The 25,438-nt window shown below is 31.6% G+C and overlaps 3 long non-coding RNA genes across 37 annotated transcripts in view; 2 read left to right on the forward strand and 1 right to left on the reverse strand.

Moving 5' to 3' along the window:
- Positions 1–24,069, reverse strand: part of LOC127069977 (uncharacterized) — a 100,853-nt gene extending 76,784 nt beyond the window's left edge. For 2 of the 15 annotated variants that reach the window (XR_007783845.1, XR_007783829.1), the window contains exons 1-12: positions 19,800–23,445; positions 19,226–19,544; positions 18,962–19,136; positions 18,695–18,878; positions 18,368–18,617; positions 10,386–13,157; positions 9,536–10,319; positions 8,886–9,178; positions 1,201–8,746; positions 563–831; positions 279–454; positions 13–195 (exon numbers count right to left, since the gene is read on the reverse strand). This is a non-coding gene — a long non-coding RNA (uncharacterized LOC127069977). The other 13 variants (XR_007783836.1, XR_007783835.1, XR_007783834.1 and 10 more) reach the window with 13 other exon arrangements.
- LOC127069976 (uncharacterized) overlaps positions 1–25,438 on the forward strand; it is a 60,670-nt gene that overhangs the window by 17,031 nt on the left and 18,201 nt on the right. The window lies entirely within an intron of this gene.
- Positions 15,742–18,184, forward strand: LOC127069987 (uncharacterized). Its single transcript, XR_007783896.1, has 3 exons — positions 15,742–16,103; positions 16,346–16,656; positions 16,766–18,184. It is a non-coding gene; the product is annotated as an uncharacterized LOC127069987 (long non-coding RNA).

Raw genomic sequence — 25,438 nt, forward strand, 5'->3', positions numbered from 1 at the left:
ATATTTTCGTACCTCGTGTATTAAAATTCAATATTGATGTCGATGGTTGCTATAGTAATGCTATAGCAATAGAAACATGTTGTTTCCATAAACCAGATAATTAGGTGATTCCCTCACTAACTTGCCTACCAGATCATTTGGAAGATTTGTAATAAATTCGTGAGCAGCATCAGCTTCCTCCTCTGCTTTTATGATCTGACACATTAAATTACGAATGACATGTAACGCAAAATTCCTTGAAAAAATATTAAAACTTTTATTCCTATATTATTACTTACCTCCTCTCTTTCATGGAGCATCTTGCTTCCCATATATATAATATTTTTCATTACATTAGTTAATAAATATGTAGGTTCCTGATTTATATACACTACTACAATATTCGGGATAGCTATAGTTAAGAGACCTAATGTCCCTCTCATCAAGAGAAATACTCGCGTCGTCATCATAAAATCTGTGAAAATTTAGTAACTGATTATAAAACGTACCTATGATACAGATCTTTTATTTCATATTATACTTTCGAATAAAAAATTTATATCTTATCTCCAAAATATCTTACCATTCGATAAATACAACATTGATTGATCGACCATTTAAATATAAGATTAAAAAGGAAAACGGTTTCATTTCTTAATCTGTTTGATGGTCCGACATTCATGCTATCCATAAACGACCTATCGTCGGATATACGGAAGAGCAAGGACTGCCAAAGTAAATGTGTTTCATTTCGAATGTCGAATATTTAATAATCATGCAGTCAATTGTGCAGCTTTGCAATATTTCTAAGCTATTGAAACTGCTTTCGCTTTCGTTTAACCTGGTATATCTCTGAAATAATTTACAATTTGTAGATTAGTGAAGACAGGATAGACGTTCAATTGTTCATTGAAATTGTCGAGTCATCATAGGTAAATCGGGTCACGCGCTTCTTAGCGATATAAAGTATCTTTTCCGAGAAGCAACAAAATAATAATTAGGATGATATTGATGAAGAAAATTAGTTTCATTTCCATAATATAGAATTGAAATGTTATAACAAATCACATATTAATGACTCCTGACAAGTTTACCTTATACCGATAACGAACAAAAGACTAGTGAAAACGAAAAAATTGTACCGTTTGGATTGCTTGTAAGTTTCCCTTGGGACGAATGAAGTATTATATAGACGTATAGACGCTATTATTTGTCACTTACTTGCGTATTACTCGATCAAAAATTATTGAAAGGATGACTTCCGCAGAGGAGTTCCTCCACCAGACTGCCTCGTCGGATGACCGAGCTGATCTGCAAGGCAGGGCTCGATGGTAGGAGCCATTACATTTTATGCAAGGTAATCAATACCGCGTACTACGCAACAGAAAGAACCGAAATGTCGTGGGACTGAAGGAAGTAATTTCACTATGAACTCGCATTAACTGGACAAATTATTTTCTTTTTTTTGTTTCTGGTTTCTTTTTCATTCCTGTTCTTTACAATTTACAATTTTGAAATTGACTAAAGAATATTTATAATCGACTATTATTATTTTTCCCATTTTTATCGTTTAAAATATTTAGAAATAAATGTTAATATCGAGCAAGAAATATTGCTTGAAAATTTGTTTCTTAATATTACTAATTCTCTTTGCGTTATTTAAGTTAACAAGCTTCTCTCTTTCTTTATTACACAGTGCCAAAAAATATGGATTCAGAGAAAATCATTGGCTATATTTATTTTCCTTTTCGCGTAATTCATTTGAATGGGCTTTACGCAGTTCAATCGACACTTCATATTCCGCGGTTGAAAGAGCTGAACATGATGTGAGTGGGGAGAACCGGATTTGTCCACCAATCCCTCTTAAGCCGACTTACTGTTGCCCTTTGCTGCGAACTACCATATGAAATAATCCACATTGTATAATTGCATAGTGTAATAACGCTTTCGCTTCAATTAATTCATCGCGCCCTATTAATGGATAATATTAAATGAAAAGGAATTAATTTTATTGCTGAAATTTTCTCATAATTACAATATCTTGTGAACGTTATTACCTACATTTTGAATTTTCATTTGTCAAACGTCGACCAAAAATTTTATTTATTCAAATAATATTTTTTTTTTCAATTTTCTTTGCATAATATAAATTATATAATCGGCGAAGTGATCAACATCAGAAGTATCTAATCGTCTTTTGAAATTTTCAATTTTTCCTTAAAATTCATCGACAGTGACATAATACTTTACATTATACGTCGAATTTTTTTTGTCAGTCTATTTTAATTGATTAACTGACCGATAAGCAAGCAATTCAGCTAGTATCACTCAAGAAAATCAACGAGTCTGTCGGACTCGTCACTAAGTAGTATCATAGGGATCGCAAACACGCAATAATATCATGTAGTAGCCAACAGCTGTACAAATTGGCTCTATATACGATTATACGATATAATCGTATAAACGTCTAAACAAAAATATCCTATATCCGATAACTCCAATTGTACTTTCTTCTTTGTTCAATATTATACAATAGTATACCGAAGAGAAATTGCACAGTGTAAAATATAGTGCAAAATAATAATAAAAAACTATACAACTTTCCAATACTATGGTCTATAATGTAGCATCGCGAATATAGGTCATAGATATGTATACAGAATTATGCGTTTGTATATAATATGTTAATAAAAAAAAAAATAATAATAAATGAAAATGAATTTTTGCGTTAATCTTAAACGGTATAAAATTCAAATATGATTTATCTATCCGAGAGCATAAAATGATATAAATGATTTCCATTATGGCGACTAATTGGGAGCTCATTTTTTATTCTGGATCACCCCTCTTAAGAAACTCTTAGAAACTTGCCTGAATGAAGATTTCGACTCCATTCAGAATAAATAGCTTATTCAACTACTGCATATAGGTAGTAAGCTCTCTAATTGTTGGAGCGTGTACTGTTTCCACTCGCTTTTTTTCGTGTATTAAAGAGGGTATCATCCCTAGTAATCCCTTCGAAATGTTCCTAATAATTTCGGATCCTTACTACCGTAAAGGGGAGATCTCTTTTACGTATTATCCTTCTTTTCTCCTTTTGATTCTTTTTTCTTCTTTTGATCCCCCCTATTCCTTTTAATCATTATACGTTGTTAAATCTAATGTTACATATCTCCTTTTCGAATTTAAAGAACTGTATACCGAAGGAGGGCTAATTTCATGAAAAGGCTCTCTTTCTACACCATTTATAACTTATGTGTTGATATAATAATAATAACATTAATAAGTATAATGAATCTCTATTGTACTGGGGCAATTATTATATCAATGTTAGATTATATATGCGCTTATTGAGAATTTGAAACATTCAGTTAATATATTCGGAAAATACGAATATCATGTTACTAGAAATAGAATATAATCTCTGTTATACTCAGTTGTACGAAATAAGAAATAAAAGATTAGAGAAATATAATATTTCGCTTGGAACTAATTAGTAAGGAACATAGTATAAGAAATATTGCATAACTAGAAGTAAAATTAGATAATTTTTTAAATTCTCCAATCGGGAGTAAATTTTTAGGGAAATGTAGACGTTTCTATATCAGAACTAAATCAGTGGTAAAGTAAAGTAAAAGACTTAACAGGGTAATTAAATCATCCATCTAAGGAGATTTCTAAATTATACAGGTAATCGTATTATCCAAATGTCTGCTTGGTTTGATGAGAGGAAAACAAATGAAATAATATCTTTCTCATTTTCAAGATACGAGAGGAATCATAGGCACACACGCCCATAGCATCGCCCAATCATCCCATCTGCTTTAATACGATCCCGCACGCGCAAAAGTACGCACACGAATGGAGAGAGACCATAATAATTGTACAGTATGAAGGTATTTAACGATAAGTTTGGGAGAACGTTTCACCTGCAAATCATTTACGTCGAATCAATCGTTATAAATAAAGACAGATGTGTAAAAAAGAGATTGTTATCTTAAGTAATAGAAAAAGAACAGAAAATAATTTTACAAGAAAAATTGTGAAACAATGTTCTTTGCACCAAATTAATTCTTATTGATAAATATTCTTAACGACAAAAATAGGAAAAAACATATTTGCCAACTTTCAGAATTTTTTAATTAGTATCTAATTTCAAATTGTAAAGATAAGGAGGGGAAAAAGAAACGAAAGTAATTCATTTCCTCGTAGCTTATAACCATCTTGATTCTTTCCATATATTGATTAATCTACCCCAATTGTAACAACCCTGTGCAGAGGGCGCCCTCGTGGTCGCTCGGTTAACAACCCCAAGCGATGTGCGCTGTACATATACCGCCGTTCGGCGGACGGCGAATAAGCTGCATGTCATTCCTTCGGTGGTTATCGAACTAGTAATACGCGAGCGAGTGTGGTACAACAAATATTCGTTCGTGCATACTTCATACGTTTCAGAGATCCGTTATACAAGTAATTCAGGCGGTGGAAACAATTTCTTCATTCTTACTAGTCATTTGCTTATACTATCAATGTAAAGTAAATTTGTTGGTAGTCATGAGTTTTTGATTTATTATAAAATTTCAAGTATACCTTATGGAAATGAAAGTATTTTCGTGATCAATACTATCTAAACTATTGTTTGCTGCATTTCGGAAAAGGTACTTTATATCGCTTAAAAGGATGTAGCAAAATTTATTTTTGAGTTAGATGAACTATTGCAATTATATGCAATTAGATGAACAATTGAATGGCTACCGTAAGTCTTAAATAATCTACGAATTTTATATTGTTTCAGAAATATACTAAACTAACCGAAGATGAAAGCAGTTCCAATAGCTTGGATGTATTGCAAAGGAGCCGAACTGACTTATATTTGAATTGTAATTCCAAAGAAGAACAACGCTCCACCAGATAATAAAACATTGCACATCCGAAGTGAAACACATTTCCGTTGACACTTTCTGTTCCTCCGTACATCCGACGATACGTCTTACATGGATAGTACAAATGCCAGACCATCAACGAGATTAATATATGGAAACATTTTCCTTTTTACATTTATGTTTAAATGGAAAATCAATCAATGCTGTGTTTATTTAATGGTAAGATGTTTTAGAGGTAAGATAAATTTTTTATTCTAAAATGTAATGTGGAATGTAAAATCTATATCATATCTATTTATTTTATAATAATTTATTGAATATTTTCGTAGATTATATGCAGTCGAAGAAAGTATTATTATTTATAAGTGAATTTATCTCAAATATTCTAAATGGTATGAATCCCAAATTGGAGTAATTATCCGGTAACTTCTATAATATGGAAATGGAATTTTCTAATAAATCTTATACAAATATAGTGCTAAATTTAAAGAATATTAATGGAATAATAGAATGATCAGTGATAAAGGGTGTTTCAATCGTTTCTCTTATTTGTAAAGCTGTTGTTTGGCACGTATGATAGCTAGGGATTATTTCGCGTATGAGACGCACTTGCGTATTACTGGGTCGAAAATCACGGAAGGAATGACTTAACCTAGTTTTATTAGTCCCATGTTAGCAGGATAGAAGACCAAGCTTCGTAAAATCTAATTCCCTAACTAGAACGCATGGGGATAAATAATTTCCCCTCTCCTATAGTTATGTAATTATATGTATATATATTCTATGTTCACGCGAAATGATCTGTGTAATATATCTTGGAATTTCCTAATGAGAATCTTACAATAATTCGTCTATTTTTTAATTGAAATAATCATATAAAACTGTAATTATTTATGATATAATTAACTATTATAATAATAATTATTGTAATTATCAAGACTAATTAATCGAATATTCATATAGGAAATTCGTACTGTTACTTCTTTCGTAAGTCTACCTTATACTTACTAGTTATATTTAATAGATTAAATGTTTATTTATTGGAAAAGAGATTGGATTACAATCTCGCTAAGTAGATACATGTCGAAGAACTTTAAACGGAAATGAAAGTAGCAAATTTTCTTACTGTAAATAAGAAATTATTCTTCGAAGAAAATGTACATTGGATTAAATTTTTTTCGAATTTAAGTTTACCGTAATATATCGAAGTAAAGAACGAACATTTTCTTATAAAGACAAATACATGGCAGTATACACTCCTTAAATGGGGATTATATGGAAGTTTATCTCAATTAGCTGTTATACTACATTTATATACACATACTATGTGTGCTTAATGAGTACCGTAACTTCATAATACATATCATAATACTTTCGCTATAATTTGATATATTTCAATCGTATAACTACCGAAAATAAATAAGATGAAGCCTTTTAAATGCTACAGCAACTATTCCTAAACGCAACAAAATAATAATTAAAATGCTATGAATCAAGAGAATCAATTTCATTTCTATGATATAGAAATGAAATTTTCTACTGAATCTAATCGTGTTTAAACCGTTAGTATTATTTGTAAAGCTGTTCTTTGGTACGTATGACAACTAGGGATTATTTCGCGTATGAGACACACTTGCTGGGTCGGAAAATCCCATGTCGTCACGTTAGAAGACCAAGCATTCTAGATTCTAATCCTCTAACTAGAACGCATGGGGATAAATATTTCCCCTCTCCTATAGTTACGTAATTATATTTGTATCTTTATGTAAATATTGTACTCTATGTCTTTCGTTACATTTATGGTTTCCTAATATTACCTTCCCCTCTTTCCCGTGTTTCCCCACCGAGAGAACCACTGAGTTAGTTAATAAAGAAATGGTCAAATAAACAAATTATATAAAAAGTATATCAGTCGATTTTACGAAGAAGTTCGTTCACAATGGTCTGAAAGCTTCTTTCAACCACTTAAAGAGAGTTTATACAATTTGAGACTACCAAGCTTTTAATTACCCATTTCTTTTTCATTAAGAGAATGGCAAAATTTCCAAACATGAGTTAGTTTCGTGTCATAAGTAATATCGAAGGAGAATTTTGGATTCAAGACAAATATTAATACAGACATGTTAGAAAAAAAAATATTAATCGGGAAAAAATATAAAAAATATAAAACGACAGCAGTAATACTGATGTCATGTAATAATAAAACGGAAAGACCTCACACATAATGCGAGGGATGATAATGTTGGAAAAGAATTGATTCAACATTTATCGCACATATCATAGAAAATTATAATGGACAAAACTGTGATTTTTTTTTGCAAAACTATATGATCCTCCTTGTCTACAAATTTCCTTGTTAATGGGTATCGATCGGCATTTAACGATTTGCTCGTTGAGGATTACCTTCTCTCCTACCTTTCGTCCAGCACCATCATATTGAACGATTTATTACTACCTCTCTCCGTGCCCATGCGCGTTTACGTGCTCCAGTCAAGTGGACGGAAATGAGTGTGCGTGTTGCGTACATCTCCACTCATATTTTGAAAACAAGGATGGTATTTTTTCATTAGTTCTCCTCTCATCAAACCAAGCAGAATGCGATAATACGATTAGCGGTATAACTCAATTATCTATTTAGCTGTATGATTTAATTTGTCTTTTGCTGATCGATATACCACGGCTGATATGATTCTTCCATATGAACGGGTAAATTGTTCTAGAAAGTTACTCCCTGTTGGAGAATGCAAAACAATAATCCCATTATACTTCTAATTACCTAATATTTCGTATATCATGTTCCAAATCAATTGGTTCCTAAGAATATAGGCTATTGCTATATTCAAGCAAGCGTGCTATCAAACAATGAAGCTAAATAGGCAACTGAATAATACAGCCAATCTCCTATTGTTCGCTTGGTCTGATGACAGGAAAATAAATGAAAAAATACTTTCCTTATTGTCAAAATAAGACAGGAGTTCTACGTACACACGCACACTCAATGCCAACCACTCGACCTTACGCGGATAGACGCGCACCAGAGCACACGTACATGGAGAGAGATAATGGAGAAAGGTTTAAACGAAGGTACTTGACGATAAATATGGGAGAACGTATTACGGACATCCACTATAACGAAATTCCTTTCATAACATACTAAATGGGTAATTAGCGCTACGCACCCAATTATTTCGTCCAAATTTCAATATTTAAGAAAAACGCTAATTAAATATTACGAATATCTTTTAAGTATATGTTGCGAATGTTACGGCAAACAGTTTGAAATATAGAATTCAATACTTCTCCCATTTAATTATTTCGAATTGTTACTTAATTTAAATCGATGGAATAACAATGACGTGACGTGGACTTTCTATTTCACGTTTACTTTAAAAGTATTCCCCTGCTAATGGTATTACTTTGAAAAAAGATGAATCTTTTGATCGTCCCTGTCTGTTCAATTATTTTGTATTATAAACCTCCCTCAGTTTAATTTTAATTCCCCTTTGACCCTTACCTCGCATGGAACGTCGGACGGCTCTTCGACAAAGCTTTTTGAACACAATCGCTTATACCCTCCAGCTAAAGCCGCTCATAGTTAGATGCTTTGAAAAAGGTAAGTCCTTCCCATTTCCTCGTACCCTTGTTCCAAGCTTCATAAAACATTGCCATATTGGGCTTTAGAAACTTCGTCGTCAAGCACGTATGTCTTTTCTTCTTTTTCCTCTTCCTAGGTATTCACAATCACATAATGCATACATGGACAATAGCTAATGATATTCCTTCCTTTGTTAGAATTTTCAATTGTCTCTTGAAACATGCTTCTGCTTCAATATGCTTCAATAATGCTAATCAACAGAAATATTCTCGTTGCCAAGATAAAATCTCTGTAAAAATTCAATAAGTTATTATAAAATATACCTATGATACAGATTTTATATTCCATATTACACTTTAAAATAAAAAATTTATATATTATCTCTAAAATATCTTAACATTCGATAAAGACAGCACTGATTGATTTACCATTTAAATATAAGTCTGAAGAGGTAAACGTTTCCATTTCCTACGCTCGTTGACTTTCGGACATTTCTACTAGCCAAGTAAAACGAATCGTCGGATGTGAGGAAGAACAGGAAGTACCAATTGAAGAGTGTATCATTTTGGATGTCAAATGTTTAATGATCACATTGGGCTTAGTTGAAATCTATATATCTTCTTTGGACGTAATTAGAATCCAGATATCGTTCAATACGGATCCTCTGCAATACTTCCCAGAAATTGGAATTGCTTTTGCCTTAGGTTAGTCTCGTATACCTCTGACATAATTTAAATTTCGTAAATTAGTTAAGACTTAGGATAGACGTTCAATTGTTCACTTAAATTATGCAGTCATCAAAGGCAAATCGGGTTACGCCCATTTAAGACAGATATAGCATCCTCTCAGAAAAGCAACAAAATAATAATTAGGATGGCATAGATTACGTTAATTTCATTACCACAATAGAACTGAAATTTGATAATAAATTATATACTAATGACTACTGATAAATTTACTTTATATCGATAACGAACAAAAGACTAGTGAGAATGAAGGAATTGTTAGTACTGTTTGAACTGCTTGTAAGTTTCTTTTGAGACGTAAGAAATATATACGCGATCATTCTATCATTTACTTGCGTATTACTCCTTCAAAAATTATTGAGAAGATGACTTCTGCGGGAGAGTTTCTTCCGCAAATCGCCATCTTGGATGACCTAGCTAATTTCCGAGGCGTGGCTCGGTGGAAAGAGATTTACATTCTATGCAGTTAATCAATACCACGTATTATGTCAAAGAAAGAGCCGAAATGTCGTGGGTGGGAAGTAAGTAAGCAAAACTTCTCAATGATACTCCCATTAACTGGAGAAATTATTTTCCTTTTTTGTTTCTGGTCTTTTCTTTGTTTCATACCTTCTGTTCTTTACAATTTGCAACTAGAAATTAACTAAAGAATTTTGATAATCGACTATTAATATTTTTCCCAGTTTTATCGTTTAAAATATTTAAAAATACATATTAATGTCCAGCAAGAAATATTGCTTGAAAATTTGTTTCGTAATATTATCTTCTGTTTTATTTGTATTATTCAAGTTAACAAGCTTCTCTCTTTCTTTATTACATAGTGAAAAAGAATATAGATTTACATAAAAACATTGATTATATTTATGTTTCTTTTCGCGTTATTCTTGGGATGCGTTTTAGGCCAGTCAATCAAAACTCCTTATTCCGCGGTCAAACGTTCCTCAAGAGATTGGTGTGGGGGGAGACAGGTTTGTGGACCAATCTGTTTCAATTCGACTGACTGTTCCCATTTCCTATTGACTCCCATATCTAATGATCCACTTTACACTACTGTATATTGTGATAAACGCTTCTGCTTCGATTAATTCATCGCACCGTATTAAGAGTTAATATTAACTGAAAAGGAATTAATTTTATCGTTGAAATTTTCTCATAACAAAAATATCTTGTGAGCGTTATTACCCAAATTTGTAATTTCCATCTGTCAAACGTCGGCCGAAAATGTTATTTATGCAAACAATAGTTTTTTCCGATTTCTTTTTTCCATAATAAAAATTTGTATAATCGGCGAAGTGATCAGCATGAGAAGTATCTAATCGTCCTTTGAAATTTTCAGTTTTTCGTTACATTTCATCGACAGTGCAGGATACTTCACATTATAGGCCCAATTTTAAAAAGTGGGGAAAAAAATACATATCCATATATCTCATGCATGTAGAGCACACAATGAATTAGAGATAGGTCGGAGATATTTTATTATCTAAAATTCTCAACGTCTTTCAAAATTTTTCTAGTGCTTCTAAGGATTACTATAAATGATCATGCAGGAATCAATAGCAAGACATTTCCTTTTGAAACATCGTTCTTGTCTTTAACTTACTCCTAATACCTTCTTTTATACCGTGCTCGTTAGGTAATCGATAATAACCAGAAAGAGATATAGGAAGAAAACATTTTTAATGGTCATGACGACGAACCGTCCCGATTCCCATGTTGTATTGTTTCATAAAGCTACGTTCGAACGGTGGTAGGAGGCTAGGAAATATCTCGCTGCAAAGGATCCGAGGTTAAGCTGCTTCGGTAAGAGGATATAATCGATTGCGTTCAGAAAGTTTGTCCATGAGATGTCCGACGGTACACGCAGATAGTGGATCAAAGGTGAATGTTTTCTCTATTGGGGAAATATTCCTGCGTAGAAAAGAAGATTTCATTCCGGAATCCTCTTTCATTCCAACTTGTTCCATCTTCAGAAGTATGCAACGCTGTCGAGAAGGGAAAATAAGGATCTCTAATAACGTTGACCGTGTCTTTGAATATCGAACTAATGTTAATTTGGATAGCAATTGACTAGAAAATTATATGTACCGTAATAATGTTTATTTCAATGCCGTTCGGGTGATTGGGAACGATAAAGAAAATATCAGGACGATTCACAAGGATTCCAAAAAGTAAGTTCTGCTAATCAATGTTGAAGAAAAAGGAAAAGAAAATGGAAATTTAGGAGATGAAGAAGCGGAAAGTGAGGATAAAGATGAGTCACATTTCAACTTAGGTCGAATTTCTTGGAAAATAATGTCGATAATGATAATGTCAATATATCAAAGTGAATATTCGAGCACCTTTAAATTGCTCTGTCCGCATATTTCATAGTTATTGGAATTAAACGATTTACGAGGTGGTACTGAAAAAAAGTGATCCCTAAAAAATTTCGATCTCTGATATTTTATTTTTATTAAACATACTTCAGAATCTTCCGAAGATATTAAAATCGATCGACTAATCTTTTAATATACTTTTTAAGATTCCTAACTATTTATCACAATATTTGAGTTTATATTCAGAATTTTATTTCTATCAGAAAAATACGTCAATATCTCTTTCAAACTCTCTGAAACAGACTTTCGCTTCAAGCAAGCGGAAGGTATGATAATTACAAAAAGAAAACTAATACGATTATTTACGAAAACATACGATACCGTTTCGATTGATTATATGTATATCTCGAAGATGCTCCATTTGTCTCTTTGTACTCCCGTTCTCATTGCATCATGTATCTCTATTCTAATTGATTAACTGACCGAAAAGCCAGCAATTCAACTAGTATCAGCCGAGAAAATCAACCCACCTGTTAGACTCATCAATAGGTAGTTTTAGAGTCAATAGGGAGAGCAAACACGGTGTAACATCATGGAAGAGGCAAGAGCTGCACTACGGTCGGCTCTATATACGATCATACGATTAAATCGTAAAAATGTATGAACAAACATACCATAAATCCGGTAACTCTAATTTTCTTTTCTTTTCTGTTCAATATTATACAATAACATTTCGAAGAAGAATTGCACAGTTTGAAATATAGTGTGAAATAATAATCAAAAGCTATACAACTTTCTATCGTATCTTATAAAACGGTATATCCTAGTATGAAACACGAAATTATGTAATAAGATCTGTATTGTAGAGTCTCGAATATAGATCATATATATGTAGATAGAAATTATGCGTTAAATATGCAGTGTACGGTTATCTCACCGTGTCATCGTTATACCGTCAGTTTATATTATTATTCAACATAATTAACAGAGAAAAAATGTTTGGTTCAATATTCCATATTGTTTGTCAGAATATTCACGTCATTTATTAAACATAATGTGTATTGGACGTCTATCAGAAATATAAGTATTTGGGCGAGTTAATTTATTACGTAGCGGAAATACCTTTCGATTGGAATTTAATGAAAATGCATGTACACATTGCGTTCTTCTATACGTACCGTTAAGTACCTTCGGCTTAAACGATTTGTTATTACCCCTCTTCATGCACCAGTGCTCTTGTGTTCACTCATGCGCACTAGTCCATGTGGGCGGGAATACGTGCGCGAACTGGGAGCGTGCGTTCGTATATCTCCTCCATTATTTGGATAAGAAGGAATGTATTTTTTCATTTGTTTTCCTCTCATCAAAGGAAGCAAACAATTCGATAATAGCATTGTATTATCAGTGTAATTCAATTACCCCTTTAGCAGTATTAATTAGTTTGCAGATCGATGAATAACGACTAATTTAGTTCTTTCATACGAACGAATACTTTTTCCGAAAAATGTATTTCCCACTGGAAAATTTCAAGGAATGATCCAATTATGCTTCGTTATATCACATACTTCGTATATTATGTTCCAAACTAAATAGTTCCACGGAAAATATTATCTTTCTGGATTCGTTCCTTTCTCCTTACCTATAACCGAGTATAGCAACGAAATCATTATATTTCTAGTAATATAATATTTCTTATTTACTTAGTATTTTTCTAATATTTTACTCGAATGGTTAAATATCTCAATAAGCCTACTTATAATAATCATTTATATTATACTTCCCCGAGAATAGTAAAGATCTGTAATACTTCTTTCTATTCATCGTTATTCCATGAACCGATCCGTATTGCGCAAAATATAATTTATAAATATCGTAGAAAAGCAGCTTTTGCATGAGATTGCCATTCCTTTTAAATACAGTATTTTGAGTTCTACTTTCTTATTAAGGTCATGAATGGTTCTTGATAAGGTCGTCGAAGAAAATAAATAAATATGTTTAATTGAATGCTAAAGAAAATTTCCTCCTCGGAAATAAGATTAACACAATTCGATTTTTACAATGTGAAATGTTCGAAAAGATAAGTGTATGGAGAATGAAGAATAGAGGAATTAAATGGAAAAAAAACATTCAAAAGGAATAAAGAAAGATAGAAGCAAACAGAAACATTCCCTTTACGGTAAGATCGATCCAAAATTATTGGTAACATAGTGATAAAGTTATGGGAGATGACATATCTTATCAATTTATGAAGAATAGTTGGAACCAAAATAAATGGTGGAGAAGAAAAACCATGGTGATTCGATACTTGAAGTTATGACATTTTTCAATGGCAGTAGAAGCTGTTTATTATAAATCAATTCGTCTAAGCAAGTTTCTGAGAGATCAAGAAGGAGGAGATCCAGAATAAAATATAAGTTTAAAACCTACGATATTGGGATATATCATCTATATCATTTTTTACAACATGCTGTCGATAACATAAATCATATTTGAATTTTTTTTATTCCGATCTATCAATCTCAATGCATTAGTTAGGGCTAATTGTTTCTATTCATCCAGTCTTATAGGACATAATTATTAACGGACTGAAATAAAACTAATTTCACTACTCCTTCGTAAGTTCATTACATTTTGTTTAAAATTACTTTAGCGATAAACTTATATATTTTTTCTTGTATATGTTACGTTAATAAAAGGAATCTTCTTTATTTTTACATATACCATCTCTATATACATATATACATATATATATATATATATATATATATATATATCACTATGTACTAAAATCTAATAACATTTATTTTCTTATTTATTTATATATTCGTCCACATATTGATGAAGTATCTATATCTATTTGTGAATTATCAGGCATATGATTTAAAATATAATAATAAAGCAAATTAAAAGATAAAATGTAATCAAACCAAAAATTTATATAAAAAAAAGAAGATATTAAGAAAAAAAGCGGAGGAATATACATCTGAAAAGTGTACCATCCGATATCGATTTCATATTTTCATATATTTGCCTTGTATGGATATGTGTAAACTCGGCTGCAGATAAATGTTTCGTCCCTCTTTTTTTAACGATTTTTTGTTTAAATTTATTAATAAGGAGAAGATTAAAAAATAAATTTAAAGTAATTCAAGAAAAATTAAAATTAAGTACATATATTCTTATATGATACTATATAAGAGAATGTTTCTATAATTTCAATTCACATTATTAATTCTCCTGAAAACGGATAATAAATAAATAATTCGTATAAATCACATTTCAATATAGGTCTTTGGAGAGAGATAATAATAATAGATTCAGTATGAAGGTATTTGACGATAAGTATGGGAGAACGTATCATGCACCTGCAAATCATTATACCTCGAAACATTCATTAACATGAGAATTCGTGCTATGCAGCAAATTAATTGGTCCAAATCCCTATATTACTAAAGATGTATATTAAATATTATGAATATTATTTAAGTCCGTGTCGTGAATATTGTGATAACCAATTTGGAACCATGATTTTAACGTTTCTTCTCTCTTGAATTATACTAAAAAATTATTAAAACTGGTATAACTTTGACATGGTCACGCGAACGTACATTGAATATTCGACGCATAATTTAAAAGTATTCCCTGGCTAAAACTAATATCCCGAACAACGGCGAAGCTATTGATCGTCCTTACGTGTTGAATCATTTTGCAAAATATACCTCACTCACGTGCATTTCAAGTTTTTTTGATCCATGTTCCGCATGCAACGCCGGATGACCCTGCAATAAATCTATCTATCGTTACATTAATATTCATCAAGAAATTCATTTCCAAATCCAATTATGCCTTTCCGAGTCGTTCAATCGCGTAATAGGAAATTTTGATTGTCTTACGTAAATGGTGTCCAAATAAAATACGTAAAAGAGATGAAGTTGATATTAGGAAAGAAAAGTGACAAATGATTTTCTCGTAATCCATATTCTTTCCTATTGCGTTATAAAAAAAGACAGATGTGTAAGAAAGTGATGGTTATCTTAAATAATAGAAAAAGAACAGAAAGTAAAATTACAAAAAAAATTGTCCATCAATATTGTTTGCTCGAAATTAACACTTAAAGATAAATCTTTTTAACGACAAATACAGGCAGAAACATATTAGTCAATTTTCAGAATTCTGTAATTAATTTCTAATTTGAAATTGTAAAGAGAAGGAGGGGAAAAAAGATACGAAAGAAATTCATTTCCTGGTAGCGTATGACCATCTTGGTTCTTTGGATATATTTATTAATCTACGTCAAGTGTAATAATCCTGTGCAGAGGGCGCCATAGTGTTCGATCGATCAGCAAATCAAGGGACTGGGCGGGGTATAATACCGCCGTTCGGCGGACGGCGATGAATCTGTTCATTCATGTTCATCTCATTCCTTCGGTGCTTGTCGAACTAGTAATACGCCAGCGAGTGTGGTACAACAAATATTCGTTCGTGCATACTTCATACGTCCCAGGGATCAGTTATATAAGTAATTCAGGCGGTTGAAGCAATTTCTTCATTCTTACTAGTCATTTGTTTAAGCTATCAATATAAGGTAAATTTGTTAGTAATGATTACTTCGTGATTTATTATAAAATTTCAATTTTGTATTATGGAAATGAAATTGATTTTCGTGATTAATAATATCTAAATTATTGTTTGTTGCCTTTCGGAAAAGTTACTTTATATCACTTAAATGGCTGTAACAACATTTATTTTCCTAAACAATACAATTAGATGAACAATTGAATGGCTTCCGTAAGTCTTAACTAATCTACGAATCTTATTTTGTTTCAGAGATATATTAAACCAACCGAAGACGAAAGCAGTTCCAATAGTCTCAATGTATTGCAAAGGAGCCGAATTCACTTATATTTGAATTGCAATTCCAAAGTAGATACGAAAAGTTCAACTACGCTCCACCATTGCACATCCAAAGTGAAACACATTTGCATTGACACTTTCTGTTCTTCCGTACATCCGACGATACGCTCTATATGGATAATTCAAATCAAGCCAGACCATCAACGAGATTAATTTACGAAAACATTTTCCTTTTTACATTTATGTTTAAATGTAAAATCAATCAATGCTGTATTTATTGAATGGTAAGATATTTTAGAGATAAGATATATTTTTTATTCTAAAATGTAATGTGGAATATGAAATCTATATCATATCTATATATCTTATAATAATTTATTAATATTTTCGTAGATTATATGCAGCCGAAGAAAGTATTTTTATTTATAAGTGAACTTATCACCAATATTCCAAATGGTAGGAAACTCAAAGTGGAGTACTTATCCGGTAACTTCTATAATATAGCAATGAAATTTTCTAATAAATCTTATACAAATGGCTACTGCTGAATTTAAAGTATATTGATACAATAATAGAATGACTAGTGATAATGGTGTTTCAATGGTTTTTATTACTTATAAAGCTCGTCTTTCGGACGTATGAGAGCTAGGGATTATTTCGCGTATAACATATACTTGCGTATTACTGGGTCGAAAATCACGGAAGGAATGACTTCCCCTGGTTAAATTAATCCCACGTCATCTCGTTAGAAGACCAAGATTCCTAGATTTTAATTTTCTAGTTTGGGGATGAAAAATTTCCCCTCTCCTGTAACTATGTTGTTATATTTTTATTTCCTTTATGCACTTGAAAAATTATGTCATAAAACTTGGAATCTTCTTACGAAATTGACAGTTATTTTTCTCTTTTTTAATTGCAATATGCACATAAAACTGTAATTATTTATAATATAATTAATTATTATTAACGATTTCTGTATTAATAATTTCAAATTATTTTAATAATAATATCAAAAATAATAATTATTGTAATTATCAACATTAATTTTTAGAAAGTAATCGTAATATCATATACGAAATATGTAATGTATCATCTTTCGTAAGTTCAAGTTGTACTCAAAAATAGTGTTCTAATATTATTTGGTATTACTGATATTACAATTTTCGAACTATGTACTTCGTATTGTAAAATATTGTGTTGTAAAACAATTTTTTCGTAGGAAGTTACATCTACTTCCATTTTCCTTAAAAACATTTCCTTCAAATATCGCCTTCTTATCTTGTAAACATATATATGTTGCTTAAGTTATCCTAGAATTCATTTCCATTATTGCACGATAATAGAAAAAATGTATTCGGAGAAAATCTCTTCTCATATTTCTTTATTTCCCCATCTCACTATCGTCTGTTTCACGTATTTCCTCTTCGAGAGAACCACACAGTTAGTGAGTGATTTGGGCGGATCGAGTGTTTGCACTGCTACTGTTTGGGAAATCCGTGTTTCACTGATGTTTCCTATTGAAATTGTGCTGTTAGCTCGGGAAAACATAAATTTTGCGTTAAATATTCGGGGTACGTTCATCTCACCGTGTGTATATATATAATATTTATGAAAAACGCTAATAAAATATTACGAATATTTTTTAACTACATGTCGTGAATATGATGACAAACAATTTGAAATATGGGATTCAACATTTCTCCTTTTTTAATTGTAGCGAACTGTTACTTAATTTAAATCGATGGAATAACGATGATGCGAACGTGGACTTTTTATTTCACGTATAATTTAAAAGTATACTCCTGCTATCGTTATTATTTCCAAAAATGTTGAATCTTTTATTCGTCCCTGTATGTTGAATTATTTTGTATGATAAACCTCCCTCAGTTTCATTTCCATTCCCCTTCGATCCATGACCCGCATGGAACATCGTACGATCCCTTAAAAAATCATTCTACGTACAATCACGTATACCCTCCAACTAAAGCCGCTTACGTTTGGATCCTTTGGGAGAAGTAAATCCCTCCCATTTCCTCGTACTACCTTCCGACGCTTTATAAACTAACGCCCTAATGGTCTTTCCAAACTTCGTCGTCAAGCACAAATGTTTTTTCTTCTTTTTCTTCTTCCTAGGTATTCCCAATCACATAATGCATATATGAACTATCGCTAACGATGTTCCTTCCTTGGTTAAAATTCTATCTGCATCTTGAACCGCTCTTCTAATTTCACGATCCAATGCGCTCTATTATAAAAGATGAAATTAATATAGAAAATTGGATAAGATACATGACAAGTTAATTATATCTGATCTCTTCGTACCTCGTTTATTAAAATTCAATATTGATGTCGATGGTTGCTAGAGTAATGCTCTACCAGTAGCAACATGTTTACTTCTATACGTCGGATAATTTGGTGCCTCTCTCATCAACTTGGGTTCCATATCATTTACAAGTTTTTTAATAAATTCGTGAGCAGAGTCAGCTACCTCCGCCCCTTTTACGATCTGACACATTAAATGACGAATGACATGTAACGCAAAATTCTATGAAAAAATATTGAAATTTTTATTCATATATTATTATTCACCTCCTCTCTTTCATCGAACATCTTGCTTCCCATATCAAATATTCTTCTTTACAAAGGTGAAAAATATATGGGTTCTTGAATTATACACATTAATATAATACATATATGACAGCTAGAGTTAAGTGACTTAATGTCCAACTCATTAATAAAAATATTATCGTCGCTATCATAAAATCTGCGTAAAAATTCAATAAATTATTATAAAACATCCCTATGATACAGATTTTATATTCGACAGTACATTTAAGAACAACAAATTTGTACCGTATCTCTAAAATTCGATAAACAAACCATTCACTGATCTTCCACTTAAATATAAGAAGAAAAAGGAACTTTTCATATCATAATCTGGTTGATTGCATTTGTACTATCCATGTAGGATTTATCGCCGGATATAAGGAAGAACAGGCCAAAGTAAATATGTTTCACTTCGGATATAGAATACTTCATTAACACGAGATAGTGAAATTTCATATATCTTCTTTGGAATTATAATTCAAATATCAGTCAACTCGGGCCTTTGTAATACTTGCAGGCTATTGGAACTTTTCCTGCCTCCGCCTTCGTTTCCTTTAGTATATCTCTGAAACAATTTAAAATTCGTAGATTAGTTCAGACTTACGATAGACATTCAATTGTTCATCTAATAGTATGCATATATAGTTATCGAAGGCAAATCGGATTACGCCATTTTAAGTGATGTAAAGTATCTTTTCCGAAAAGCAACAAACAATAATTAAGATGGTATTGATCACGAGAATCAGTTTTATTTCCATAATATATAATTGAAATTTTATAATAAATTACATACTAATGCCTACAGATAAATTCACCTTACATTGATAACAGAAACACAAGACTAGTGAAAACGAAGAAATTGTTTCCACCGCTTGAACTCCTTGTAAAACTACCCTTTGGAACGTATGAAGTACACACGTAACAAATATTTCTTGTACGACACTCGCTCACGTATTTCTAGTTCGACAAATTCCGAAGGAATGACGCACAGCTTTATCGCCATATTCTTACAGGCAATTCATACCCCACAAATCCCTTTGGGTAGTTTACCTAACGACCAGGAGGGAACCCTCTGCTACAGGGTTTTATGTAGGTTAATCAATATTTCCTATCATACGATTGAAAGAACCAAAAAGGTCATAAGCTCTGAGGAAATGAATTTCTCTATTGATATTTATTGATTCGATGAATAATTATTCTTTTTTTCTATGTTCTTCTTTCGTTCCTACTTTTCACAGTCTGAAATTAGAAGTTAACTAAAGAATTTTGAAAATTTCTTCCTGTTCTTGACGTTAAAGTATATATCAATAAAAATTAATTTTGAGTAAAAAATATTGTTTGACAATTTTTTTCGTAATATTATTTTCTATTCTTCTTCTATTACTTAAGTTAACACTCTCTTTTTTTACATATCTCTCTTTTTTTATGACGTTGTAATGAAGATTGTATTCAGAGAAGACAATTTTTTTTTCGTAATATTATCTTTTTCTCCTTTACGTATTTCATTTGAACACGATTTATGTAAGTCGATTAAAATTTACTATTACGCGATCTAACGAGCCGAAAGAGCCTAATGGGACATGGATTAAGGGGAAATTGATTTCTCGATGAATATTTTTCCCTTTTTAATTATCATATGGTATAATCGACTTTGGATATCTGCGTATTGCAACATGGTCTTTTGCTTCAACTTTATCGATCGCTCCCTACAAAAGATTAATACTGATTAAAAAAAAAATTAGTTTTCTTGTTGATATTATCTCATAATAAAAATATCTTGTGAACGTAATTATACATTTTTTGATTGCTATCTGTCAAAATCGACCAAAAATGCTTCTCATGCAAAAAATATTGTTTTCCCTATCTCTTTTGGTCATATTAAAAATAATATCATTGGTGAATTCATCATCATGAGAAGTATTTGCTTTTTCGTTATGATCCATTATATATTTCATTATGATCATTTCAAATTCTTCACCTGTCATGGAGTGCCAATCATTTAAATTTCGAAGTTGTCGGATGTTATCATCGGAAGCGTTGTGCATTAACATTTTTACTTTTTTGTTACAGTTCTTAGCCAGTGATATGACGCTTTATATTTTAACTCGAATATAAAAAAAGGAAGAAAAGAAAATATATATCCATATATCTTATGTTTGGATAATGAAATACATAGTATCGATCGGCAGTATTCAATTATCTAAAGTCATCAATAGTTTCCAAAACATTTTTAGAGCTTCCTTGTCATATTATCAATCGACGTGCTGGGTTTGATAAGAAGGCTTTTTTCAAACCCAGCACGCTTCCTTTTCAAACATCGTCCTAGTCTTTACGTGAACCGTAGTATTGATTTCCACACCATCTTCATTATATGATCGAAATTAACCAGCAAGAAAACAAAACATTTATAAAGGCAGTCACAAAAATCCTTGACGAGGTTAATATGGCATTGTTTTATAAAGCTACATTCGAAGGGTTATAGGAGGAAAAGGAATATATCTTATTGAAAGGATCCAAACTTTAAGAATTTAAAAAAAGGCTTTATTTAGAGGATGTAATCGAATATGTTGAGTGATATTTGTTAAAGAACAGTTCGCTGTTGCAAACGGAATCTGGACTAAAATGGAATTGAAATGGTATTCAGAAAGGTTTATCTTTGAAAATGATTAATTCTGCATGTACGATTAAAAAATTCACCGTTTTTCGGGATATTAATGTTAGCCAGGGAACACTTTTAAATTATACGTCGAATATTCAGTATACGTTTGCGTCATCATATCAACGTTATACCGGTTTAAATAATTATTTAAACCATTTGTTAAACTAATTATTAAAGCGATTATCATAGTCAGTTTAAATAATTTTTTAATATAATTGAAAAGAGAAGAATTGTTTAGTTCAATCTTCCAAATTGGTTATCATGATATTCACGATATGCACTTAAAGAATGTTTATAATATTTAATGTACGTGTTCAATAATATAGGGATTTCGACCAACTAATTTGCTGCTTATCTCGCATTCTCGTTTTAATGATTCATTCGAGGTATAATGATCTGCAGGTGCGTAATATTTTCCCCTATATATATCGTCAAGTACCTTCATATTGAACGTGTTATTATTATCTCTTTCCATCTGGGTGCGTACTTTTGCGCATGCGTGAGCTTATTCAAATGGACGGGATGATTGTGCGATTCTATGGGCGCGTGTGCGTATAACTTCTCGCGTGTCTCGAAAATATGCCAGGTATTTTTTCATTTGTTTTCCTCTAATCAAACCAAGCAGACATTTGGATAATACGATTACCTGTCTAATTGTTTATGTCGATAAGTATTAAGTCGATAAGTATAAGTATATTAATAATGTCGATAAGTAATGACTAACCAAGTGTTACGTCAGTGTTATCTGTGCGCTCATTAAGAAGTTAAATCATTCCGATGATAAATTCGGAAAATTCAAATATTATGTTACGTAAAATATAATAAATCACTGCTATACACAGTTACACGTAAAAAGAAATAAACGATTGCAGAAATATAATATTTCCATAGGAACTAACAGTTTATAACATAATATATCAAGTATTTGATAAGAAGAAGTACGATTGGATCATTCATTTAAGTTTTCCAATAAGAGGTAAATTTTTAGGAAAATGCAGTCGTTCGAATGATAGAACTGAAGCAGGCGTGGTACATCGATCTGCAGAAGACTTAATTAAATGTGCAGGTAATTAGATAATGGATTTAAAATCTAATTGAGTTATACAGCCAGTCGTATCGTCCAATTGTCTGTATGGTTTGATAAGGGGAAAAAAAATGAAAAAATATTTTTCCTATCTACAAAATCAGACTGGAAATATACGCTCAAAGGAGCGAGCACTCATTTCTTCCACTTGAACTGGCATATTCAAGCGCGCATAAGAGCACTCACGGATGGAGAGAAATAATAACGAATCGTTTAATTCGAAGGTACGCGACGATACATATGGGAAATTGTAATACGCAAATGCATTTTCATCAATTGCCTATTAAAACGTATTAACAAGAGAATTCTGGCTACGCAGTAAATAAATTTGTTGATATTACAATATTACTCTAAAACGTAAATTAATATTCTGAATATTTTTTAAGTACACGATGCGAATGTTATGACAAACAATTAAGAAAATTAATTCAACATTTCTTCTACTTTCAATTTAATCGAATGTAAATGAAATATTATGAATATTTTCTCAGTACACGATACGAATGTTAGGACAAACAATTAAGAAAATTAATTCAACATTTCATCTACTTTCAATTTAATCGAATGATTACTTAATTTAATTTGATGGAGTAACCATGACGAGGTGACGTAAACTTGGAACAAATCGATAAATCTTTTGTACATCTACAGGTTTAATCATTCCAAAAGTTAAACCTATCTTAAATTCATTTCGGTATTTTTAAACGTGAACATAATATTTACAATCACCTTCCACTTCTTCATCCCCTGTATCACCTTTTTCTTCTTCTTCATCTTCGACATGGATTCGCAAATCTTTTTTGGAATAATGTTAATCGCCTTAATATTTTCTTTGCCGTTCCTAATCTCACTCATGGCATTGAAATAAATATTATTACGGTATATATAACTTTCTAACTAAATGCTATCCAAATTAACATTAGTTCGATATCCAAGAACACTGTTAACGTTAGGATTGATCTCCATTTTCCCTTTTCGACTGCTTTGAATTCTTCTGAGGGTGGAACAAGATGTAATCAAAAAAGATTCCGCGAAGAAATCTTCTTTCTTACAAAGGAATATACCCTCATTAAAGTAAAAATTTCACTTTGACTCACGATCCGCACGAACCATTGGATGTCCCTTCGAAGGACCTTTCCGGACTCAATCGATTATACCCTCTGACCGAAGCCGCTTACCTTTTGATCCTTTGAAAGGAGTATATTCCCTAGCCTCGTACCACCATTCGAGAGTAGCATAGTGAAACAGAACTATTTCGATTTCGAGAAAGTTCTTCGTTGTGACCATTATAAGTTTTGTCTTCCTATTTTTCTTTCTGTTTAATATCGAACATCTGACGAACACGTTATACAAGGTATTACGGATAAGTTAGAGTCACCGTCTTTATTTCAAAAGGAAATGCCTTGCTATTGTTTTCAGCATGATGATTTTTGTTATTCCCTAGAAACATTAAAAAAATTTTGAAAAACGTGGATAAACTTAACTAATACAATATAAATCGAACGAAACGTTTCTTTTTCTCATTTTTTCAAATTCGACCTATAACATAAAACAGCACGTCACTGTGGATGAATTTTAAGGAAAAACTGAAAGTTTCAAAAGACGATTAGATACTTCTCATAACGATCATTTCGCCGATTATACAATTTTTATTATGAAAAAAGAAATTGGAAGAAAGTATTGTTTGCATAAATAACATTTTTGGCCAAAGTTAGTCAGGTGGTAATTAAAAATGTCGGCAATAATGTTCACAAGATATTTTTATTATGAAAAAATGACAACGAAAAATGTATTCCTTTTCATTTAATATTATCCCTTGGGAGAGTGCGATGAATTAATCAAAACAAAAGCAACATTGCAATATGGAATTATGCTATATGGCGGATTATTTCTTATGGTAACTAATAGAAGAGGGCAGTAGTAAGGCGAATTAAAAGAGATTGGTCGACAAATCCGTTTCCCCCACTACTATTATTTCCGGTTGTTTCGACGGCGGGATAGGAAGTTGTAATTGTCCGGCGTAAAACGCATTCAAATGGATTACGCGAAAAGGAAAATAAATAATACGAATGATTTAATGTAATACATATTCATTATCACTATGTAATAAAAAAAGAAAGAAGCTTGTTAACTTAATTAATACAAAGAGAATAGAACGTAATATTACGAAACAAGTTTTAAGGAATATTTCTTGCTGCAAATTAATACTTATAGATGAATATTTTTAACGATAGAAGCGGGAAAAAATTAATAGCCGATTAGCAAAATTATTTATATAATTTCTATATGTAAATTTTAAAGAAAAAAACGTTAAAATAGAGAAAGGAATGGAAGGTAAAAAAAAAATTATTGTCCAGTTAATGGGAGTACATTGTGAAATTTATTTCCTCCCGTACCGCGTCTTTTCGGCTCTTTCTATCAGGTAATACGTGGTATTGATTATCTGCATAGAATGTAATAACCCTTTCCATCGCGCATGGCTTCAGAAATTACCTCAGTCATCTAACATGGCGATTTGCGAAGGGAACTCGCTTGCAGAAGTCATCCTTTCGATAATTTTTGAACGAGTAATACGTAAGTAAGTGCTTAATTATCATGTATATACTTCATACGTCGCAAATTCTAACTGACGAGCAATTCAAACGGTAGAATTTCTTCATTCTTTCTAGTCTTTTGTTCCTTATCGATATAAAGTAAATTTATCTGTATTTGTTAG

Source organism: Vespula vulgaris, chromosome 17 (genome assembly GCF_905475345.1).
Source record: "Vespula vulgaris chromosome 17, iyVesVulg1.1, whole genome shotgun sequence".
Lineage (NCBI taxonomy): Eukaryota > Metazoa > Arthropoda > Insecta > Hymenoptera > Vespidae > Vespula > Vespula vulgaris.